The following is a 7,955-nucleotide window of genomic DNA, read 5'->3' on the forward strand; positions in this document are numbered from 1 at the left end:
CACTCAATAGTAGCAGCTTTTTGGATCACAGTAACACACCCAAATGAAGAACATGTTGCCTCCAAAATCTGAAGAAGCCCAGCAGGCATTGTGCTGCTTTTTTGGTTGTAGGAGGTGCCAGATGATACAACTTAGCCTTCCCTTAGAAGGGATATCTCAATAAGCTTCACAACATTGGATGCCTACAACTTTGACTAAGGAGAAGGCCCCTGAAGTGGGTTGGATTTATTTCTCACCATCTTACAAGTGAATTTCTTACCAATAGGTCTAAAGTAGTTACTACTACTTGCTCATTAGGTCCAATCAACATAATGTCATCATTCAAATGGACCAACATAATATCTTGTCAAGGCAATTGAGACCCCCATGAAGTAGATTATGGTATAGTGCTGGAGAGAGTTGGCATACCCCTGAGATAGAACAGTAAATGTGTATTGCTGGCCTTGCAGTGAAAGCAAACTGCTGTTGGTAGTCTTTATTGACAGACATGAAGAAAAAGGCATTTGTCAGATCAATAGTTGCACATCAGGTTTCAGAGAATATGTTAATTTGTTCAAGCAATGAAACCACATCTAGTACAGCAGCTGCAAGGGGAGTCACCACCTGGCTAAGCTTATGATAATTCACTGTGATTCTGCAAGATCCAACTGTCTTCTACATAGATCTAACAGGCAAGCTGAATGGGGATATGGTGGACCCCTCCATTTTTCAAATCTCTGATGGTGGCACTAATCTCTGAAATCCCTTCAGGGATGCAGCATTGCCTTTGGCTTACTATTTCCCTACATAGGGGCATTTCTAGTGGCCTTCTCTTGGCCTTTCTCACCATAATAGTCCTTACTCCACAGATTAGGCAACACAGATGGGGATTCTGCCAGCTGCTGAGTGTACCTATTCCAATTATGCATTCCAGATCTGGAGAGATAACCACGGAATGGGTTTAACCCCACTGGGTTAAAACTCCATAGCTCCTGAGCTAAAACTTCATGAGTAATCTTACCTCCATAAACCCCTACTCTGGCTAGTGGACCACAGTGATGTTCCCTGTCTCCTGGATTCCATGTCAGTTCAGAGCCTTTTTCTGGTAGTACCCAAAAGATCTGATTACTTCCTTTTCCTCAAGGCACATTTACCCTGGTAAAAGGCTGTAGATCCCTTTAGGGAGGGTTGGGGAAAAAGTAGAAGTACAAAATATTGGCAGTGTACCAGCGTCCTAGCTTCCTCTTCATTCAAGGGGTTCTGGCTTTGTAAACTGGCTTAAGTCTGGGAATCCATTTAGGGGCCATGATCCCCTACTTTTATGATTCAAGTTAGACTTTTGCTCACTAGAACTTTGCTCTTTATACAGGTCAACTAAGAATTTAGTAGGCTTTCTATTTGTTTCACTTCTGAAAACATCCGGATCAGCCAGCTAATGCTATCGGTCTAGGTAAGCCAGGCTATTCTGACTGCAGCTTTGACTCTACTGTCCCTTAAGGTAACCACACTCGCTATGCCTTTGGTGGTTGAGAGCTGCCACATGGCTCCTGCTACCCCAGGATCCAATCATTCTATTGCATTTAGGTTTCCCAGTTCAGTGACTGCAGATCCCACTGTAAGGTCTTGCCTACAGAGAAGAGTAATCTCAGAGCTTTTCGAAGATACCAGGGATTCCTTCACAAATTTATTTATCACAATTGTGGTGAAAAATATGTCTTCTGGACTCTCCCTGGGTGAGTGAGAAGATACTAAATGACAAATCCACTCTAACATTTCAATCTCCCTAAGCCTTTGAATCTCCTCCTCTATATTAAACCAAGGCAGTTCTAGCATTCTGAACTCACTCAATATCGTCCACCTTTTGGTCTATGTTTCAGCCAACCAAACTTAGTCCCTTTGTGTTGCTATGAAGTAATAGCTGAGGCTGGATACTTTATAAAGAAAGGAGGTTTATTTGGCTCACGGTTATGCAGGCTGTATAAGAAGCATGATGCCAGAGTGCATCTACTGAGGGCGACAGGCGCTTCCACTCATGGCAGAAGGTGAAGGGGAGCTGGTGTATGCAGAGATCACATGGCAAGAAAGGAAGGTGGTGGGGAGGGAGGTACTGGGCTCTTTTAAACAACCAGTTCTTGTAGGAACAAACAGAGCAAGAATTCACTCACTCTTGCAAGAATGGCACAAGTCATTCCTGAGAGATCTGTCTGCTGACGCAACTCCTGCTGTACCCCACCTCCAACACTGGGAATCAGATTTCAACTTGAGACTTGGAGGGAACAAATAAACTAAAGTTTAGCTCAAACAATTAGAGCCCTTTCTAACTGCCTGAGCTGCAATGTTAAATACAGAATCTTTGCTTAGTGAGCCCATATCAATGAATTCCACCTAATCCATCTTTGTGTTCTTTCTGCCATTATCCTACACCCTCAACATCCACTCCCACACATGTTCCCCAGATTTCTATCTGTATACATTAGAAAACTCCAGTAGTTCTTTTGAACTGTAGTACACTTCCTTGTGAATTGCATTTTGTACCTTACCTTTAGGAGCCTTCTAGGACTTGAATCAAGTTGTAGGTCTAGAAGGGAAGAGGGGTGGTAGAAATGGGTCTTAAGGAGAATCATTGTCTAGCATGGCATCTACCACAGAGGAGGCCATTACAGCTTTAATAGGGCGATGCAGGCTTAATCCCCTCAGATGGGAGGTAAGGGGGTGGAGAGACCAGTACCCCTGGGAGTGGGAAGGTGGCTTCCACAAAGAGTAGAGAGGCCTCTTCTACTGGCAAATATCCAGCAGAATCCAGGGACTCAATTTTCCCAGTTTCATCAGGTCTTCCACATGTCTCCATTTCAACTATCTAAGTGCCTGTCTTCCTCACTTCAACATCAGACATCCTGTGAGGCTGCGAGTTTAACCTGTGCAGCAATTCAGCCCGTCTCAGGATAAGGCCCTGTGTTTGGTTTTCGGCAATCATAGCCCTGCTGCTAAAAGCAATAACGGTCTTTCAGGGCACACATAGATTTCAGGTCTCGTACACGGTGCTTAAGCTGAAGATTCAAATCCCAGAGCTCATCTTTTTCTTTCCCCACTTTGTCCAGAGACATTCGGATCAGCCAGCCAATCTCATTATACTTGTTAGCTTGCAAAAAAAACGTTCAAAAGTATATACACAGCCCCCCAGCTCCTTGCTTCTTATAAGAGGTTGCTAAGGAGTATCCAATGGTGGTATTTGACATATCTCTATTGCCAGATCACTCCATGGACTGCCAGTGCTCTCATACTACTAAAAATAAAGTCATCGGCATCTTTAAATCTAATCAGATTAGAGAGCCAATTCCTGAAACCGCAGAATCAATTCAGAAAACCCATCCTTAACGTTCCTTTTTTTTCCTTTTTAATTTAACTTTTTTGAGACAGGGCCTCATTCTATTGCCCAGGCTGTAGTGCAGTGGTGATGTCGCAGCTCACTGCAGCTTCAACTGCCTGGGCTCAAGCAGTTTTCTCACCTTAGCCTCCTAAGTAGCTGGGACCACAGACATACTACCCTATGCCTGGCTAATTTTTTTTATTATTATTATTGGCAGAGACGAGGTCTCACTATGTTGCCCAGGCTGCTCTCAAACTCCTGGGCTCAGGCCATCCTCCCACCTTGGCCTCACAATGTGATGGGATTACAGGCATAAGCCACAGCACCTGGCCTTTGTCTTTAACATTCTGTTTCTCCAGAACTATTCGAGGAAGTGGGGATAGTCACACAACATTGCAAATGTACTGAATGCATTGAATTGCACACTTAAAAATGTTTAAAATATTATTTTTATGTGTATTTTAACACAATAAAAAAAACATAGTTACAACAAAGGAAAAGAAAAAAACCAGACCCAGATGAAGGTGGGCAAGTGGCGAAAAGACCCTCAGCTCAGTTTAACTCCACAGAAAGTGCTGATCAATTTGATGGTTGAATAAGGGTAATAGCTCCAAGTTTTAGAGTTTTAAAAAATAAGATATGAGTCTAAGGTTTTCTAGCTGTAATTTTATCTTCATCTTTCTTCTAGGATTTAGTTAAAAGTCTTTTCAACTTTTGGACCGATGATTCTACGCTAATGTGCACTTTTAACTTAACATTCGTACTGTCATTTTGTCCCAGGCAGTATTAAAGGGAAGATTCAAGATGTACCTGTTTTTCAGGTATGATTGTAGAGAACACATTTATGATTCTCAAAGATTTCACACATGTGCCTTCTACTGTAAATGATAAACAGCGCTGCAGAATTTGCTTCACCACATGCCTACGGGGTTGTGACTCAGGCTTAACTCTTCCTCCCCCACCCCCATTCCCATCCCACCTGACATCTTCCTTTGGCCTACTTTTCCAGAAATCAAAGAAGTAATCTTAGGTGGTGATTTGAAGTCCCACAGCCGTTGGTACTTACTCCTCTTAAGCTACTCTGCTGTCTGTTCCTTTGTTCTACTGCCCAGGGTAAGTGGCTGGAAGTAGTAAGGGGTCAAAGCCAAGTGAAATCCTCTGGCGTTTTCTTCTGACATCCAGGAATCTGCAAAGTGAGTTTGCTGGGAGCGTCCAGTTTTTTCAGCTTAACGTTAGGTATACTTTCTGCCTTCGGCACAATTGTTTCCAAACGCCTGCGGGTTGCAATATGATTTTCCCATCTTGAAAATCTATTAAAAAGGAAGAGATTCTTCACTTCTCCCCACCCCACCTCCAGGCACTGCAGATGGCGATTAACACCCTGCACAGCCCCTCCCCACAGCATCATCGATTTTTTGCCTGCATTGCATCTACTTCACAGTTCAAGACATGCCAAATCACACACGTTCTAAGTACTTGTTGCTAGCAACAAATCTCTCTCCCTCAGTGGCCAAGCAGACTATATTTGGAATGTCAGAGCACCTAGCCCTTCCCTGGCCCACTTCCTTTAGCTGGGAAGTCTCCAAGCCTTAAAGTAACCTCACCCATGTTTCCTCGGGCTCTGCTTGTTGAAAAGAGAAGCTGGGACTACAGGTAAATGCCACCAAGCCAGGCTAATTTTTTTGAATTTTAATAGAGAGGGGGTTTCACTGTGTTACCCAGGCTGGTCTCAAACTCCTGAGCTCAGGCAATCCGCCTGCCTCCGCCTCCCAAACTGCTACGATTACAGGCATGAGCCACTAAGCCCGGCCTAATGTTTGTATTTTTAGTAGAGACTGGATTTTGCCATGTTGGCCAGGCTGATCTCAAACTCCTGACCTCAAGTGATCCGGCAATCTCAGCCTCCCGAAGGGCTGGGATTACAGGCGTGAGCCTCTGAGCCCGACACAAGCTCATCAAAATATTAAAACGAGTCAATTTTTAATGGCAGTGGAGACCTAGCACATACCTGGCAGTGCATAGGTGCTTCTCCTCTTTTTCTCACCCTCTCTCTTTCTTTTTTATTTAGGTGAAATTCACGTAACACAAACCAAATCATTTTAAAGTGGACAATTAAATGGCATTTTGTACTTTCACAGTGTTATGCAATCACATCTCTATCTAGTTGCTAAATATTTCCATCTCCCCCAAAAGGAAACACATCCCCATTAACCAGTCACTCTCCATTTCCCTCTCCTGAGCCTTCACAAACAACAATCAACTGCCTGTCTCTATACATTTACCAGTTCTGGTTATTTTATATAAATGGATTTATATAATACGTATCTGGCTCCATTCACTTAATGTAATATTTTTTAGGTTTTTCCATATTGTAACATGTATTAGTAATTTATTTATTGTTACATCTGAATAATATTCTATTGTATGGATATACCACAATTTATTGTCTGTTTATCTATTGATGAGCATTTGGGCTGTTTTCACCTTTTGATGTTTGTAAATGGTGCTGCCACGAACATATAGGTACATGTTTTGGTTTGAGCGCCTGTTTTCAATTCTTCTGAGTACATAACTAGGAGTGAAATTGGTATCACTCCCTTTTTTTGTTGTTTGTTCTCTTAATGGTCTCATGTCTGAAGGACCCATAACGTGCCCCATTTTAAAATTCCTGGCATTGTTTGTCACTCGTTCATTTGTCTCTAGTTCAACTGACCAATCTTGACAGCAATTTTTCACTTTTATTAGTATTTTAAGGAATCAATCTATGATTTTGAGGATCTTGTCTGCTTACACATTTGAATTCGTTGTAACAATTGCTTTCCCTTTGGATTTGTTTGGCTACTCCTTTGGTAATGTCTGGAGAGGGCTGCTTAACTGATGTGATCTGCGCTCCATTCATTTGTCCTGGGATCCCTCATCAGGCCTGTGCATTCCCAGACCTCCAAGAGCTGGGACCTGCATCTTTGTCAGAGGCCTGTCACCAGGCTGCCTGAACTTACCTAGCCTATGGGCATAGTGGGCTGGAGGTGCCTGGGAACTAACAGCCTCCGAGGGAAACCTTTAACTAAAGACCAAAAGCTGTCAGGGTGTCAATACTCTGGGTTCTTGCCCTTCGGTTGGGATAATTCTGAAGCATATTTTACTTAGCTTTCTAGAATTCTTCCTTTTAGTTAATGCAATCAAGCTCCAGTCTCCTGCTGTGATGACCGCCTTCATAACACACCCTTTATTGTATATCTGTCTTCTCTCCGTATCTCACTTCCTACCTGTTCCTACTTGTCTATTTCCCTCTCGGGACTGAATTGTGAGCCCCTCAGATTCAATGTATGAAGCCCCTACATTTATTTGTTCAAGTCTGAAGCCAAACTGCCTCAGAATGTGGCTTTATTTGGAGCTATAGCTTTAAAGAGGTGATGAAATTAAAATGAGATCATAATGGTGCACCCTAATCCACTGTGACTGGTATCCTTAAAAGAAGGGATTAGGACACAGACACACACAGAGAAAAGCCCATGGGAGGACACAGGGAGAACACAGACATCCGCAAGCCAAGGGCAGGGACCTCAGAAGACACCAAACCTGCTGACACCTTGATCTCAGATTTCAGCCTCCAGAACTGTGGGAAAACAAATGTCTGTTGTCTAAGCCACCAAGCCTGTGATACTTTGTTGCGGCAGCCCAGGCTAATTAATTCACTCCCAATTAAACTGTTCGCCCTTGAATCTCAAGGTCTGCTTCTGGGGAACTCAAGCTAAGATTCAAAGTTTATTGATTTTTTTCAGAGTTTCTTCTTTTCTAAATATGCATTTGAAGCTATAAATTCCCTTCTAAGCATGGCTAACACTCTGATATGTAGTATTTGATAGTGTCATAAGTATTTGTAGTATAACAGTAAGCTTTGATATGTAGTATTATTATTTAATTTGAAGTATTTTCCATTGCCATTTCTATTTAGCCTGTGGCTGATTATAACTCGGAAGGGTTTCACATTGGCCTTACAGATGCTCCAGCCACGGGTGTCACTTCTGCTCACAACTCAATGACCAGAACTAGTCGTTGGACTCCACCCAGCCACAGGGGAGCAGAGGCACAACCCACCATGTCGGTGTCGCATAGAACATCTTTCTACATGTTTCCTCTTGCATAGGTGCTAGAATTGTTTGAGCATAGACAATAAACATGGGGTGGAATCACTAAGCCGTCTTATTAAACCCATCCTCTGTTTTATTAGAAATTGCCAAGCTGCTTTCCAAAGTGGCTGTGTCAGTACACGTATTGCCCATGTATATTGTTCTGCACCTCAAACCTTTCATGCGATCAGATGTTTAAATTTTTTGACAATTTTGGAAGCATGAAACAATATCTTATTGCATTTTAATTTGCATTTCCCTGACGAGTAGTCAGGAAGGTCAGGTCTATTTATTTTTACTTTTTTGTTTATTATTTTTATTTATTTATTTATTTTTGAGACGGAGTCTTGCTCTGTCACCAGGCGCCAGGCTGGAGTGCAGTGGCGTGATCTCAGCTCACTGCAACCTCTGCCTCCCGGGTTCAAGCAATTCTCCTGCCTCAGCCTCCCAAGTAGCTGGGATTACAGGTGCGCGCCACC

At 42.8% G+C, this 7,955-nt stretch overlaps 1 long non-coding RNA gene across 2 annotated transcripts in view; it reads right to left on the reverse strand.

Moving 5' to 3' along the window:
- LOC116529766 overlaps positions 1 to 4,966 on the reverse strand; it is a 32,302-nt gene extending 27,336 nt beyond the window's left edge. The window contains exon 1 of one of the 2 annotated variants that reach the window (XR_004259660.1): positions 4,413 to 4,966. This is a non-coding gene — a long non-coding RNA (uncharacterized LOC116529766). The remainder of the gene's footprint in view (positions 1 to 4,412) is intronic. The other variant, XR_004259661.1, reaches the window with a different exon arrangement.
- Positions 4,967 to 7,955: the final 2,989 nt, after the last annotated feature.

Source organism: Sapajus apella, unplaced genomic scaffold (genome assembly GCF_009761245.1).
Source record: "Sapajus apella isolate SASKATOON/1434 unplaced genomic scaffold, GSC_monkey_1.0 scaffold63, whole genome shotgun sequence".
In the NCBI taxonomy this organism is placed as follows: domain Eukaryota; kingdom Metazoa; phylum Chordata; class Mammalia; order Primates; family Cebidae; genus Sapajus; species Sapajus apella.